The 16,856-nt window shown below is 39.8% G+C and overlaps 1 long non-coding RNA gene across 1 annotated transcript in view; it reads left to right on the forward strand.

Moving 5' to 3' along the window:
* The first annotated feature begins 1,646 nt into the window (after window positions 1–1,646).
* LOC144595503 (uncharacterized) overlaps window positions 1,647–16,856 on the forward strand; it is a 222,855-nt gene continuing 207,645 nt past the window's right edge. The window contains exon 1 of the long non-coding RNA XR_013547504.1: window positions 1,647–1,740. This is a non-coding gene — a long non-coding RNA (uncharacterized LOC144595503). The remainder of the gene's footprint in view (window positions 1,741–16,856) is intronic.

Consider the following 16,856-nt stretch of genomic DNA (forward strand, 5'->3'; position numbering starts at 1 on the left):
TGAACTGAACTCATTGCAAAATAAACTGTGGCTACTTTAAAATGGGGAAAATTTAGGTCCATGACTTAGTCTAAACATATCAATATGTAAGGTCACATGGAAGGGAGGCAGAAGTAGGCCTTGTGGCCTCTCGAGCCTGTTCCATCTTGTAAAAATTGCCCTTTGAACTTTCCCATCTGATCTCCATGTCCACAGATTCTTCTCTTTTGATATCAGTTCTTGAGTATATATTCAGCATCTACAGCCTTCTATGGTAGGGAATTCTAAAGATTTAAAACCCTTGGGGTGAAAACAAAATGATTCTTCTCAGTCTGAACACATATTCTGAGTTCTATGTTTTATTAAGGTCTAGAGGTATGGCAGATATCGGACATTAGGACATTGTCAGGAATAAATGTACTTGTGTTTGGATGCAGGAAATCTGCAATATTGTAGCAACCAGGTTGGACTCTGCTTTCTAAATACGGTTCCATTGAAGTGAATTGAACTCAAATTTGGAAGGGAATTGCAAAGTTTACGGTAAATATAGTGAAACCAGCAATAACAAAATATCTGAAACTTGATTGTTCTTGATGTGTTAAATGATTTGTGCAAAAGTTCAATTTCATGGGATCTTATATTGGAGTCTTTATTATCTGTCAATATTACAGGCCTTATATTAACCAATCAGCTCAAACATTTGAAAGCTGCTTTGACTAGTTGGCATCAGAACATTCCTTAACTGATGAGGAAAAAAGTTTAATGTTTCAAAACTCTATTAGAGATATGGTCTGTGCTACTTGACAATGACTCAGCTTTCAATTACTATAGAATACTCCAGCCTATGATGAGTTAAAATTTATACTTCCCAAAGTACTAATCTGACACCGTGCTAATCAGCAGCCAATTTAACAAATAGGGTTTTGACATTTAAAAAAGCTATGTAAATTTAATACAAAACTAATTTTCTCTCTTTGAAAGTGCAGCCTTGGTCCCTGAAGCCTCATATTCACAAGCCAAACAGAGCATCATTTTTTAATGACTCAGATTATTTTTTGCACTAGCTTGCCTAGACGCGGTTGTCATAATATTCCCTTCAAACACTGTTTAAAGCCTGTGATGTTCAAGGCTGTTGCCTTCCTCTTCGTTTGCTTGTTTTTTTAAAAATCTGTCACAGTTGTCAACGTTGTCAACTAAAATAGAGTACCTCGCCTTTGTTTCAAGATGGTACCTGATCAATATCATCAATCCGTCTCTCTCTCTCTCTCTCTCTCTCTCTCTCTCTCTCTCTCTCTCTCTCTCTCTCTCTCTCTCTCTCTCTCTCTCTCTCTCTCTCTCTCTCTCTCTCTCTCTCTCTCTCTCTCTCTCTCTCTCCAGCTGTATCCATTTCCTCCTGGCAAAAAGGGACTTTATGAATAAATGATACTGAAATGCTGAGGGTTCAGATACTAAATAATGAATTTCACCACCAAAAACACAACAACTTCTCCAATCATAAAATACCGCTCCCTCCATATTGATTGTGCTTTTGCAACCAGATGCATCTGCATGGTTTCATTCTGCAATGTATTTAAGGAAAAAAATGTTTTCTTTTCTCTTTCTGAATGGAGATGTCCCATTTGAAAATGAGATATTTAAGAGCTTCTTGCTACAAATTTCTGTGATCCCATTGCTTCGTCATAATGTTAAAGTACCCCAGTGCTGGAATAAGAGAAAGAGAGGCTCCTGCTACATGAAGAACTTTGCTCCATGGGACCCGCAGTAAGTCTGGCCATTTGTATGCTTCTGTGCTAATAATCTTCAAGGCTATTTTCTTCAGGCTGACGCTGGGATTAGTATCTTGTCACATATGCAATATTGTTTTTACTCTCCCTTTCTTTTCTGGGGGGAAAAAAACCTGCTGTGGTTTTTATCCAGCTTGTGGGGCCGTGGAATCCGATCTTAGGTCAGAACCCAGACTCACGACGCTGTTGTTAATCACTGTGGTGCTTCTAGGCGTTAGCAAGTACCGTCTCACTACATCTTGCAAGGGGTCAAGGATTTTTTTTTTGTTGAGTGCTTGTTCTGTGCACAAATGTGACTTGTTTTCCTATTTCCCTCATGACTGCTCTCTACCAGTGTGTTTTCTGATGTGTACATAATACCACTGTGCTGTCTAGTGCAATGTCTGGGGTCGTGGAAGTGGAGCGGCTTTGGGGGTGGGGGGGGGGGCAGGTTTGATGGTGGGAGGGGGAGGTGGGGGGTTGGTGAAAGGGAGAGGCTGGTGGCATGTGATTGGCATAAACTTGCTTCAGTAAAATTATTGCCGAACGTTTATTTAGATTAAATTAATCCCGAGCTAGCATGTGTGCAATTGCTTGGTTTACTCCTTTGTTTTGCTGGGAATAGAGAGCCCTCCTATTGTGAGCACAGATGCCCTGTTTACATGTCACTTTAGAAATAAAACTAGAAAATGGAGTTCCTCATTTTTAAACCACCTACCAGCTGCTCTGAACTGTTATCAACAGCAAGCAAATAATGTCGGAGAGGAGGACCTAAATGTATCCCATGCATCTCCGGAAACAGCTGAAGGTTTCATTTAAATCCTTGAATCAATTTGTAAATTTCCTAAGTAAAAATAAAACATAAAAGTAGCTTTCCTTTGCTGTAAACAGTGAAGGCGAGTGGGGCAATGTCATTGCTTTGCATAAAATAAATTGCAGTCATTCGTTTAGGGCAGCTAATGCAATAATGTGAAGGAATAGAATTTAGCCATTAGCATCTTCAATCTTCTAGCTACAAATAATTGATGAGATCTATTAAAGTTTGACAAGGGATTGACTGCAAAGCACGGATATGGTTTATTTTATTTGCAAATACGTCACTTTAAGCTGGAATGTCTGTAAAACCTATTGTACCTTAAGTATGTTTTGTACTGAAAATATTACTTTTAATGTTTCCGCACTACATTTAGATTTGCTGGATCAGCATTTGATGAAAAGATTTTTTTAAATCTCTCTTTAGTAAAACAGCATTAATGAAAACGTATTGACCAGATATTGAATAAGCAGCCATTGTAACTGTTATAGTAGAAAATTTCACTTACACTTTCATTCCAAAATGATGCAATGTGACACATTCTATTTCTGTTAGATCCAAATGTCCTTTTCCACAGTTGCTAAATGCATAAAAAGAATCAGATTATTTTTTTTACTTAGTTTATTTTTAATAGTATTGTTCATTGGGCCAAGCTTAAACAAATTAAAGACCCTCCACAAAGAAATGAACAATCATTGGAATAAGGCTTACCTGAAGAGTTTGAAAACTTCCAAAGAAAGTGTAAGGAGAAATTAGCCTGTTTACTGTTCCACATAATCGACACAAATACCTAGAAAAAGAAGTAGGGTTAAGCTTAATCTTCATAAAGCAACACATTTGGCAGATATATAATTGTGAAGTTAATTGCAGTTTTTTTCGGAATTTATCTGAACATTACTACTTCATTCTCTATGGATTAACTACAAATCATCTTGTACATGTTAGGTGAATGGCAGGAAGTAATTAGATATTGTTTCCTCCTGTAGAAGGCCTCCTTCTCGTATTCTGCTCTACTTCTCCACCTAACTTAACCATTCGTTCAATGTTATTCTTCTACACCTTGGGATTAATGGACGCTCTGGGACCCAGGTCCCAACGCAGATACTGGTTTATTGAAAAAGCCAGTGGGTTGAGTCCTCTAGTCTAACTATTCCATTCATTTACAGCTGAGTTGATTGTCTCACTGTATAATTTATTCCATTTCCATTGTAAATCTGAATAAGTGATCCTGTTCACTCTTTTCTCCAGCTGCATTGAAACCCCCTTTAATCTTAAACTAATATTTTTTCAAAGATATTAAGAACTTGGAACTTTGTATCCTGGAATTTGCAAACAGCTGGGAAGCAATGGTGCTAACTACTCACCAGCAAGAAAGCAGCCCACAAAAGTCTAGCAAACTCTTGGAGAAAAACCTACCCTTTACACTGTTGCAGTTCAATGGACTGCCTGAACTCAGCAGCTCCAAGCTAACTGAACAGTCAATCACATTAAATAATTCTCTCATACAGCATAAAAGGAAAGATCAAGCACACATTTTAATGGTTTTTATCAGTTTATTTTCAGTTTAGTTTATTGTCACATGTACTGAGGTACAGCGAAAAGCTTTTGTTGCGTGCTAACCAGTCAGCAGCAAGGCAATACACGATTACAATCGGGCAATTTACAGAAAATAGATACATAATAATGGAATAACATTTCGTGCAAGGTAAAGCCAGCAAAGTCCAATCAAGGATAGTCCAAGAGTCACCAAAGAGGTAGATAGTAGTTCAGCACAGCTCTCTGGTTGTGGTAGAATGATTTAGGGGCCTCATAACAGCTGGGAAGAAACTGTCCCTGAAAATGGTGGTGTGCGTTTTCACTCTTCTATACCTTTTGCCTGATGGGAGAGGGGAGAAGAGGAAGTGGACAGGGTGAGACTCATCCTTAATTATGCTGCTAGCCTTGATGAGGCAGCGTGAGGTTTAAATGGAGTCAACAGAAGGGAGGTTTGCTTGTGTGATGGCCTAGGCTGCATCCACAATTTGCTGCAATTTCTTGCAGTCCTGGATGGAGCTGTTCCCAAACCAAGCTGTCATGCGTCCTGATAAAATGCTTTCCATGGTGCATCTATAGAAGTTGGTGAGAGTTGCAGGGGACAAACACTGAATAAAGATTGAAGCATACATCAACAATTTGGAGACACAATAGTGGTGAACTGGTCAAGTTGTTGGGGTATGTATCCAATAAATTTGGACACACAATCCAAAATACTGAGTTCAAATCCCACCATGGTAGCTGTGGAATATAAATGCATTTAAAGACCTGGAACTAAAAAGAAACAAATCAGTAGTACTGGTAAACACAAAATGTTTCTTGTTCATTAATGTCCATTAGGTGAGGAGATCTAACTTGCATACTCATTCTGACTCTGAACACTCCGCTGTGGTTGACTCTTAAATGCCTGGTGAATTGACCCTAGCAAGGTGCATACTTCAAGAGTAAACTGAAATGGGAAATCAAAGTCAGATAGAGGGCATTCAGAGTCCTGATGCAGGGTCTTGATTTGCACATTGCCAATTCCTTTATCCCTACAGAAGCTGCTGTACCTGTTGAGTTCCTCCAACTCTTTGTTTTTTGCTCCATTGTCCTGCATCTGCAGCCTCTTATCTCTCCATTGGCAATAAATGCTGGCTTTTACAGCAATACTCAGATCCTGAAATATGAATGCATTTAAAAAATCCCTATTTAGAAAATAATTTTATTTTACAATCTCTCACTTGTGAAATATTTCTCAGGGAATTACAATTCACTTGCATAAAATTACTTTCTTTAGGTCAGAGACATCGCTAAGCAATAATTATGGTCTAAATATAATTAAGTTCTTGCTTAGACCTCATGCACAGATTAGAACACTTTTCTGCTCAGGGTATTTTACTACAAGACTTGAATATAAATTACATAAATTCATATTAATTCAAAAGATATTTCTTAATCCCTTTAGAGAAATGCAGAAGCACCATAACCTGTGGAGATGAATTGAATAGAGTGGAAACAAAGGCCTATGGTGTGCTTGCATTCATCAGTCAGGGCATTGAGTATAAGAGTCAGAGGTCATGTGCAGATTTATAGAACTTTGGTTAGGCTTCATTTCGGGTATTGTGTGCATTGATGGTCACCTTATTCCAGGACGGTCAGCCATAAGGTCATAAGGACATAAGGAATAGGAGTAGAATTAGGCCATTTGGCCCATTAAGTCTACTCCATCATTCAATCATGGCTGATCTATCTCTCCCTCCAAACCCCATTCTCCTGCCTTCTCCCCAAATCTCTGACACCCAAGAATCTATCTATCTCTGCCTTAAAAATATCCACTGACTTAGCCTCCACAGCTTTCTGGGCAAAGAATTCCACAGATTCAACACCCTCTGATTAAATAAATTTCTCCTCATCTCCTTCCTAACAGAACGTCTTTTAATTCTGATGCCATGACATCAAGTCCTAGACTGTCCCACTAGTAAAATCATCCTCTCCACATCCACTCTATCCAAGCCTTTCACTATTGTGTATGTTTCAATGAGATCCCCCCTCATTCTTCTAAACTCAGCAAATACAAACCCAGTGCTAACAAATGCTCATCATAGGTTAACCTACTAATTCCTGGGATCATTAAACATAGAAACATAGAAACATCGAAAATAAGTGCAGGGTGAGGCCATTCGGCCCTTTGAGCCAGTACTGCCATTCATTGTGATCATGGCTGATCATCCCCAATCAATAACCCGTGCCTGCCTTCTCCCCATATCCCTTGATTCCAATAGCCCCTAGAGTATCTAACTCTCTCTTAAATCCATCCAGTGATTTGGCTTCTACTGCCCTCTGTGGCAGAGAATTCCACAAATTCACAACTCTCTGGGTGAAAAAGTTTTTTCTCACCTCAGTTTTAAATGGCCTCCTCTTTATTCTAAGACTGTGGCCCCTGGTTCTGGACTCGCCCAACATTGGGAACATTTTTCCTGCATCTAGCTTGTCCAGTCCTTTTATAATTTTATATGTTTCTATAAGATCCCCTCTCATCCTTCTAAACTCCAGTGAATACAAGCCTAGTCTTTTCAATCTTTCCTCATATGACAGTCCCGCCATCCCAGGGATCAATCTCGTGAACCTACGCTGCACTGCCTCAAATACAAGGATGTCCTTCCTCAAATTAGGAGACCAAAACTGTACACAATACTCCAGATGTGGTCTTACCAGGGCCCTATACAACTGCAGAAGAACCTCTTTACTCCTATACTGAAATCCTCTTGTTATGAAGGCCAACATTCCATTAGCTTTCTTGTAAACCTCCTCTGGACCCTCTCAAGAGCCAGCACATCCTTCCTCAGATATGGTGCCCATAATTGCTCACAATATTCCAAATGCGGACTTACCAGCGCCTTATCGAGCCTCAACATTACATCCCTGTTTTTGAATACAAGCAGGGGTGCAGTGCTGCTGGAGCTCACCGGAGTGCTGCTCCGGCACCTCTGTAAAAAAAAAGCCAAAATAAACAGCGGGGAATTTTAACTAGCAGGGATTTTAACAGCGGCCACTCTGGCACCAGTGACAGCTCCGGGACCTAAAAAAGTAGCACTGCAACACTATAAACAAGCCCTCTTAAAATAAATGCTAGCACCAGCACTCCCAAGTCTCTTTGCACCTCCGATTTCTGGATTCTCACCCCATTTAGAAAATAGTCTATGCCTTTATTCCTACTACCAAAATGCATGACTCCACACTTTGCTACCCTACATTCCACCTGCCACGTCTCTGCCCCCTCTTTCAACCTATCCACATCCTTCTGCAGAGTCCTTGCTTTCTCTACACTACCTGCCCCTCCACCTATTTTTGTATCATCCGCAAACTTTGCCACAAAGCCTTCAATCCCCTTGTCCAAAACATTAATATACAACGTGAAGAGTAGCGGCCCCAGCACCGACCCTTGCGGAACTCAACTAGTCACTGACAGTCAACCAGAAGAAGCCCCCTTCGTTGCCACTCTTTGTCTTCTGCATTCCAGCCAACTTGCTATCCATGCTAGTATCTGCGCTCTCATTTTCCTAAACAGCCAAACCATAAAGCACCTTATCAAAGGCTTTCTGAAAATCTAAGTAAACAACATCTACTGACTCTCCTTTGTCTGTCCTGCTATTTACTTCTTCAAAGAATTTCAGCAAATTTGTCAAGCAAGACCTTCCCTTCACAAAGCCATGCTGACTTTGGCCTATTTTATTGTGAACTTCTAATTAGTCCGTAACCTCATCCTTTCTAATGGACTCTAAAATCTAACCGACCACCGAAGTCAGACTAACCGGCCTATAGTTCCCACTATTCTGCCTTGCTCCCTTTTTGTGCAGCAGGGTAATATTGGAATTTTTTCCAATCATCTGGGACCACTCCTGACTGTAGTGATTCCTGAAATATCACTATCAATACCTCCCCAATCTCTAAAGCCACCTCTTCAGAACCCCAGCATGCAGTCCATCTGGTCCACGTGACTTATCCACCTTCAGCCCCCCAAGCACTTTCTCCCTAGTAATAGCCACCACTAACTTCCACCTCCTGAGTCTCTTGAATTTCAGGCATGTTGCTGGTGTCTTCAATGTGAAGACTGATGCAAAAAGGTTGTTCAACTCCTCTGCCATTTCTTTATTCCCCATTATCATTTCTCCTGCATCATTCTCCAGTGGTTCAATGTCCATTCTTGCCTCTTTCTTGCTCTTTATATAACTGAAGAAATTCTTGCTATCCTCTTTTATATTATTGGCTAGCTTACGTTCGAATTTCATCTTTTCTCACCATATTGCTTTTTTAATTACCCTCTGTTGTTCTTTAAAAGCTTCCCAATCCTCTGGCTTCCCACTAACCTTTTCTATGTTATACGCCTTCTCTTTTAGTTATATACCTTCGTTGACTTCCTTTGTCAGCCATGGTCACCTCTTTCTCCCTCTGGAACATTTCTTCCTCTTTGGAATGAAAAGATCATGAATCTTCCAGATTATTCCCGGAAATTCCTGCCATTGCTTTTCCACTGTCATCCCTGCTCGGGTCCCTTTCCAGTCAACTTTGGCCAGCTCCTCCCTCATGCCTCTGAAGTCCCCTTTGCCCAGCTGCAGTACCAACATATCCAATATCACCTTCTCCCACACAAATTGCAGATTAAAACTTATCATATTGTGGTGGCTACCTCCTAATGGTTCCTTTACCTTGGGTTCCCTGATCGAATTGCCTCATTCTGCTCGATGTCATGGTGTTATAGAAGGACGTGGAAGCTTTGTAGATGAGGTAAAAAAGAGGTTTGCCAGAATGCTGCCTAGATTAGAGGGTATAAGCTAAAGGGAGAAGTCGGGTAAATTTTGATTATTTTCTCTAGAGCTTTGGAGGTTGATGGGAGATCTGCTGAAGTACATAAAATTTTGAGGCATAGATTATGTAGACAGTCAGAACCTTTTTCCTAGAAATGTCAAAGATTGCAGCGCAATGTTTAGTTTAATTTAGTTTCGAGAAACAGCATGCAAATTGGGTCCATGCCAACCACTTGTTCTATCTTACACTCCAGGGACAACTTGCAGAAACAAATTAACCTGCAAACCTACACGTCTTTGGCGTGTGCGAGGAAACTGGATCACCCAGAAAAAAACTTATATGGTCACAGGTAGAATGCCCAAACTCCGTACAGACAGCACCCATAATCAGGATTGAACCCTGTCTCTGGCGCTGTAAGGCAGCAACTCTACTGCTTTGCCACTGTGCCACCCAAGCTTTAAGGTCTGAGAGGGAAAGTTTATAGAACGTGATGCCAAAGGTGTTGGTGGAAGTAGAAACAATAATGACATTTAATAGGCTTTTAGACAGGTGCATGGATATGGAGGCATTGGAGGGATATGGATCGCATGCAGGAAGAGGAGATTAATTTATCCTGGCATAATGGTCAAAACAGACATGATGGGCCTGATCCTGAGCTGTACTATTCTGTGTTCCTTGCTGTATAAACTTGGGGTTTTTCCCATTAAACTGCACAGGCATTTGAAATAATCTAGTTGAAATAATGTTCACAGCATTATGACCGCAAATGGTAGTCGTTTCACCATCATTGCTTCTGAAAATTGTTGATCCTTTCTTCTCTCAGTATTCCTTTGCACGGGGTTATTAAAATGCAAGCTTCAATCATCCAGATACATCTCCTTGATAAGCATTTGTAACACTGGAATCACTGACAGTGTGAGCAGGTCAATTGGCATCCACAGAGGGAATGTTGAGCTGTATAGTCCTTTGAGAAATTTGAACACAATTTTCCTTATTCTTTTTCTTTTTACATTTATTATTTTAAATATCTAGATTTATCCTATTAATTTTCCGATTTTATATTTACATTGTTTCGTGTTCTGATTTTGAAATTAGGCTGCTTGGCTATTCCATTAAGTACCTTGACTTTATAATCTTATCAGTGGCCAATGAAATCATCTGTTGCTTTGCTATTGTGATAATGTGGGAAACGGAATTTAATTTGTGGACAGCAAGAATTTACAAATAGCAATGAGAAAATGGCCGGATAATCTGTTTTATAATGATGGCAGAAAGATTAATGTCTAGTAGAATACCTAGCAGAATTATTCTGCTTGTAATGATGCTGTGGGATTTCATTGTTGCCCACTTCCAGACCTAACCTCAGCTAAATGTTTTATACAGACAGATTAATGTCTATGACTTATTTGGTATTGCTGCTTACGTAGGCAGGTAACAGAAAAAAACCCCCACCAATAAAATATCTTTATTTTAAAGCAGTCAGCTTCCAATAACAGCAATGGTTAATACAGTAATGTATCATAACATGTCTGAAGTTGTCAATTCTGAATGCCACATAAACAAATTCTCTCATTTGATTCCAAGTCAGCCATGCATTTTTTAACCTGTTGAATACCTCCTCCAGGACCTTTCAGTGTTCCTGGTCTGGCTTCTTGTCAATTAGGATTGCACAGACACCTCTGAATCCATTGCAACAATTTTATCCATTAATGAATGAAAGACTTTGGGGACTGGCTTAACCACTTTGGTTAGAAGTATCCAAGATGTCACCCAAACCAAGTGACTTTGTGTGTGCTAGACACAGAAGTGGACGGCTCATTTGTAATCAGGTGTTGTCTTTCCGCTGACTGGTTAGCACGCAACAAAAGCTTTTCACACTACCTCGATACACTTGACAATAAACTAAATTCAACACCAGTAGCCCACTGATTCTGAAAATATACCCTGTAAACTTGGGCAGATACTATTCATCATCACAACTATATTCAGGGTAAGTTACATAATCACACAGCTTGTCTGCCCTGGGAAACACACAAATAGTGCTGACTGATCTCTGTGCAGATCTTCATAACCGCATCACATTTGAACAGTTCCTCCTCCATGTGCAGCTTAAGGACAAAAGGACTTTGGCTAACAATAGGTGGACTTGGCTCCTGGATGAAGGTAGATTTGGTCTTATCCTCAACAAGTTCACTGTATGACTTGGTGAAAAGATGCTTGTAGTCCACCAAAAGTTGTTGAAGACCTGTAGATGCTTTGCAAACACTGTAGGTTGCTGCCATTTGAAACACTGCCCTTCTTTATCAGCATTAACCAGCTTGTATAATATGCCACTGCCATTTGCAGCTTCCTCTCCATGTCCTTCTTCCTGACCATGCCACTGCCATTTCCCAGAGTATCCAGCAAGCCCTCTCAAGAGTACGCCACAGGGTAGTACTACGGTTTCTCATTGGATTTGCAATGAACAACAGCGGCACCGGCAGCACAGCTGGTAGAACTGCTGCCTCACAGCGCCAGAGACACAGGACTGAATCTGGCCTCGGGTGCTATCTGTGTGGAGTTTGCATGTTCTCCCTGTGACTGTGTGGGTTTCATCCGGGTGATTCTGTTTCTTCCCACATCGCAAAGCCATCCAGGTTTGTAGGTTAATTGGACTCTATAGAAAGTTGCTCCAAGTGTGTATATGGAGTGGATGCAAAAGTGGGGTAACATCGAACTAGTGTGAACGGGTGATCGGTGGTCAGCGTGGACTAGCTGGGCTGTTTCCAAACTGTATCTCCAAAACTAAAAACTGTTCAGATGTGCTGCAGCACATTAATAACCATCTTCACTGGTTAAACATGATTTTGTTATCAGTAAAATGCTAGCAGCCCCTAATCATGGTAAATTGCAAATAATCAATTATTGGAGCTGTCCAGAATACTTGCAGCACCATAGAACTACATAGAGGCATCCAGTATGGCAACAGGAGAATGGGCTAATTAGGGACAGTAACATGGCTATGTAGCAGCTCATGTCTTACAAATGTAACTGAGTATTTTTGAGGAGGAGACGAAAGTGATCAATGGCAGTAGATGTTGTCTGCATGGATTTTAGTCAGGCATTTTATAAAGTCCCTCACAGGAGGTTGATCCTGAAGATTAAGATGCTTGGGATCCAGGATTACATGGTCATTTGGATTCAGAATTGGCTTACTCATGGAAAACAAAGGGTTGTGGTGGAAGGGTTTTATTCTGGCTGGAGGTCTGTGAGCAGTGGAGTTCCATAGGGATCTCTGCTGGGACCTCTGTTTCTGATATATATAAATGACGTTGTTGTAAACGTAGATGGGTTGGTTGTAAGTTTGTCAAAACAACGCCAAAATTGCTCAAGAAGCTTGTCAAAGTAGACAGCAGGATATAGATCAGCTACAGAAATAGCGGAGAAATGAAGATGGTTTAATCCAAATAAGTGTGAGATATTGCACATTAGGACGTCAAATATAAGGAGAATGTATATAAGGTCATAAGGTCATATGTGATAGGAGTAGAATTAAGCCATTAATCATCTATCTATCTCTGCCTTAAAAATATCCACTGAACGCCTCCATAGCATTCTGTGGCAAAGAATTGCACAGATTCACCACCCTCTGACTAAAGAAATTTCTCCTCACCTCCTTCCTAAAAGAACGTCCTTTAATTCTGAGGCTATGACCTCTAGTCCTAGACTCTTCCACTAGTGGAAACATCATCTCCACATCAACTCTACCTAAGCCTTTCACTATTCTGTATGTTTCAATGAGGTCCCCCCTCATTCTTCTAAACTTGAGTGGGTGCAAGCCCAGTGCTTATAAACCCTCATCATAGGTTAACCTACTCATTCCAGAATCATTCTTGTAAACAAGAATATAGTTAATGACAAGACACTTAACAGCATTGATGTACAGAGGGATCTTGGCGTTCAAGCTCCCTGAAAGTGGCAACAAAAGTAAACAGAGTGGCATATGGTATGCTTGTCCTCATCAGTCAGGGTATTGAGTATAAGAGTAAGGGATTCATGTTGCAGGTTTATATGACTTTGGTTAGGCCACATTTGTAGTATTGTGTGCAGGAACGGAGACTTTGAAGAAGGCGCAGAAGAGGTTTACCAGAATGTTGCCTGGATTAAAGGGTATTATCTATAAGGAAAGGTTGAACAAACTTAGATTGTTTTCGCCAGAGTGTCAGAGGTTGCAGAGAGACCTGATTGAAGAATATAAAATGATGACAGGCACAGATAGGGTAGACAGTCAAAATCTTTTTCACAGGACGAAAATGTCAAAGACAAAAGGACGTTGCTCTAAAGAAGGGAAACATATTAAAGTGTTCGTGGCAGCAAAGTTGTTGCCAACAAACAATGTACAAGTGATGTAGGAAGGAACTGCAGATGCTGGTTTATACCGAAGATAGACACAAAAAGCTGGAGTAACTTCGCGAGTCAGGCAGCATCTCCGGAGTAAAGGAATAGGTGACATTTCAGGTTGAGACCTTTCTTCAGAAGAAGGGTCTATACTCGAAACGTCACCTATTCCTTTTTTCCAGAGTTGCAGCCTGACCCGTTAACTCCAGCATTTTGTGTATGAGTAGTGTCTAGGTATGTATCTTCAGGTTATGCATTGGTACGAGCATTATTTGAGTTCAGATGAAATTTTTTAGATTTAGATTTAGAGATACAGCGCGGAAACAGGCCCTTCGGCCCACCGAGTCCGCGCCGCCCAGCGATCCCTGCACATTAACACTATCCTACACACACTAGGGACCATTTTTACATTTACCCAGTCAATTAACCTACATACCTCTACGTCTTTGGAGTGTGGGAGGAAACCAAAGATCTCGGAGAAAACCCACGCAGGTCACGGGGAGAATGTACAAACTCCGTACAGACGGCGCCTGTAGTCAGGATCGAACCCGAGTCTCTGGCGCTGCATTCGCTGTTAGGCAGTAATTCTACCGCTGCGCCACCGTGCCGCACGAAATGTTGGAGAAGTAAAGGGTAATGCTTGCGGATCATGTTAAAGTGCAGTTAAAGTGCAGTTTGGACATGATCTTGTATATCAGGAGCCTCAACATTTCTAATTAAGCACAAGTCCTTTAGTTCTTTTTTAAAAAACTAATGGAACATCCATCAGAATCCATAACATTATTGAAAGTGAGGGAAAAGGCAAGAATATGATTGTCATTAAAACCATCTTATAATAGTGAGAGGTCCAAATGCATTTATCGACTCAGGGCACCACACAAGATGAAAAGTGATTTTGAAATGATAGGGACATAGAAAACATAGAAACAGGCGGAGGCCATTTGGCCCTTCGAGCCAGCACCACCATTCATTGTGATCATCCACAATCAATAACCTGTGCCTGCCTTCTCCCCAATATCCTTTGATTCCACTAGCCCCTAGAGCTCTATCTAACTCCCTTTTAAATTCATCCAGTGAATTGGCCTCCACTGCCTTCCGTGGCAGAGAATTCCACAAATTCACAACTCTCTGGGTGAAAAAGTTTCTTCTCACCTAAGTTTTAAATGACATGACAGAATCATTTCAATCAGCACTCTCAGAGAGAGTAAAAAAAAAAAAATTTTGAAACAAAATACAAATAAGTTCATCAGTTATTATAAAAACATGCTAAAGAATTATAGGACATGTTAAATAGTGATTTTGGACACATCCTGAACTGAATGCGACAGGACTAGTTTTTGTGAGGTTTAACAATTAAATAATTTCAAACTTAAGTCATTGAATAGACAAGATTTAACTTTTTAATATGCATGTAAAGTAACTACTTCCATTGAGATGGCATCAAAAAGCATTAAAGAATTTTGCACCAACTGTATTAATATTGTAGATGATCGAATTGTAATAACAAAGGGGGAAGTTTCATTACCGAGCCTAAATCATGCAACCAAATTGGCTCATGATGCAAAGTTAGCAGGGAAAGTTATGACCAATACAATGTAGATCATCCTTTGCATCCATGCCAATTTAGAATAGAGAAATTATTTAACTGCAAAAAGAAAGGAAAACAGAGACACTGGGTGTAAGGTTAGATCCAGAACGGCAAACTTGAAGAGTGTCAGCCAAACAGGTTTTCTGTACATGCATAACACTGATGCTAAAATGTAACAAATGGGAAGCTGATGAATATTGGAGTTAATGAGTATTGTAAAGAGCAATGCTTCAACAGCATATATGCTAGCAGCAGCAATAACTGTAAATGGCCTGGCTTTAAAATTAAAGTGTAAGTCATACAGACCACAACATCAACACAGCTTCTATCTACTCAAACATAGTCAAGAGTATGTACAAAAAAAATCAGCAAAGAGTCACTGAGAAAAAACATGCTGAATCTGAAGAAACGTTTGGACAGATGCTGAAAATTCCTGGGAAGATGTGTTGTTTTCCAAAATGATTAAATAGTAAACCTACTAAATAAAGTGGCTAACCACATAACAAACCAATCCTAGAAAAGACTGGCTTGAGGAATTAAAACTAAATTCGAAAAACATATCAATGTAAGCACTTTGTTGTCATATCCAGTAGGCGCCCAGAACAAAAATGGCATCCAGGAGTATGCAGTATTCACTATTTACTTTATATTGCTCACTCATTATTCCATGTATTACATACTGTGTGGAAGTACAAGGAACCACCTACAAAACTAGCACTAATTCAATCTTTATATTGCAAAAAAAGAGCTATAAGAATTGTCAATAAGGCTGGTCATAATAACCCATTATTTATTAAATCATATGCCCTAAAATGTATGGACCTAGTAGACATTCATACTCTGCAAATAATGTTTAGAGCAAAAGAAAGAACACTTCCTGACTGTATCCAAGGTTTGTTTTCAGTGAGGGAGAGCAGGTATCCACTCAGAGGAAATTATATATTTGAAAAAAAGAGGGTAAGGACAAATGTGAAGAATAGATGTGTGATTGTTAAAGGGGTCAATTTATGGAATAGTTGCAACAATGAATTAAAAGAGTGTAGTAATATGTGTAAATTCAAGAAAATGTTCAAAAATATTATATTTGAAAGATACAAAATATGTGATCAACACTGAGAAATGACTGACATGACAGAAATGATGGTTCTTGACTATATTTGTGTTTCTTTCTATGTTTTGTTTATCTGCTTCTGGCTTATGATGTTGTGGGTTTTTTTAAATTATATTTTGTTAAGTATTAAGGGTAGGCACAATAAGCTTTGGCTTCTGCCTACACCTTTTTTTCGGTCAGAAACTATATCATGTGTGATTATATCGTTTTATTTTTGATACAATGATTTCGCACTATTTAACTTTCACAACTGTATGGTCAATCTGTTGTATTGTATTGACCGGAAAATAAATAAATAAATAGATAAATAAATGAATAAATAAATAGAAATAAAGAGTATGGCGGTGGGCTAGGGAACAGCCAAAGATGTCCATTCAAGAAACATTTCAGTAGTGAATCCCTCCTGGCGCTCAATGAAAATATTTGTATGTCAAGGTAAGCGTGTGATGTTGAATTATGGAGTGACAGCCAGCAGGACTTATTACTTTTCCATCTCACTCTTTACAAAGAGCCAGAGGAAATTAGGCTGAGTTAGAAAAGCTGGCATTGGCATTCAGGTTTTGGAATGCAAAGTTCCATCAATTTTTGTTATATAGACTGCTCAAGTTGATCAACTAAACATAGAAAGTAGGTGCAGGAGTAGGCTATTCGACCCTTTGAGCCAGCACCACCATTCAATATGATCATGGCTGATCAACCAGAATCAGTACCCTGCTCCTGCTTTTTCCCCCATATCCCTTGATTCCTTTAGCCCTAAGAGCTAAATCTAACTCTCTCTTGAATACATCCAGTGAATTGGCCTCCACCGCCTTCTGTGGCAGAGAATTCCCAAGATTCACAACTCTGGGTGAAATGGTTTTTCCTCATCTCAATCCTAAATCGCTTACCCCCTTTTCTTAAACT

This window comes from Rhinoraja longicauda, chromosome 7, assembly GCF_053455715.1.
Source record: "Rhinoraja longicauda isolate Sanriku21f chromosome 7, sRhiLon1.1, whole genome shotgun sequence".
Taxonomy (NCBI): Eukaryota; Metazoa; Chordata; class Chondrichthyes; order Rajiformes; family Arhynchobatidae; genus Rhinoraja; species Rhinoraja longicauda.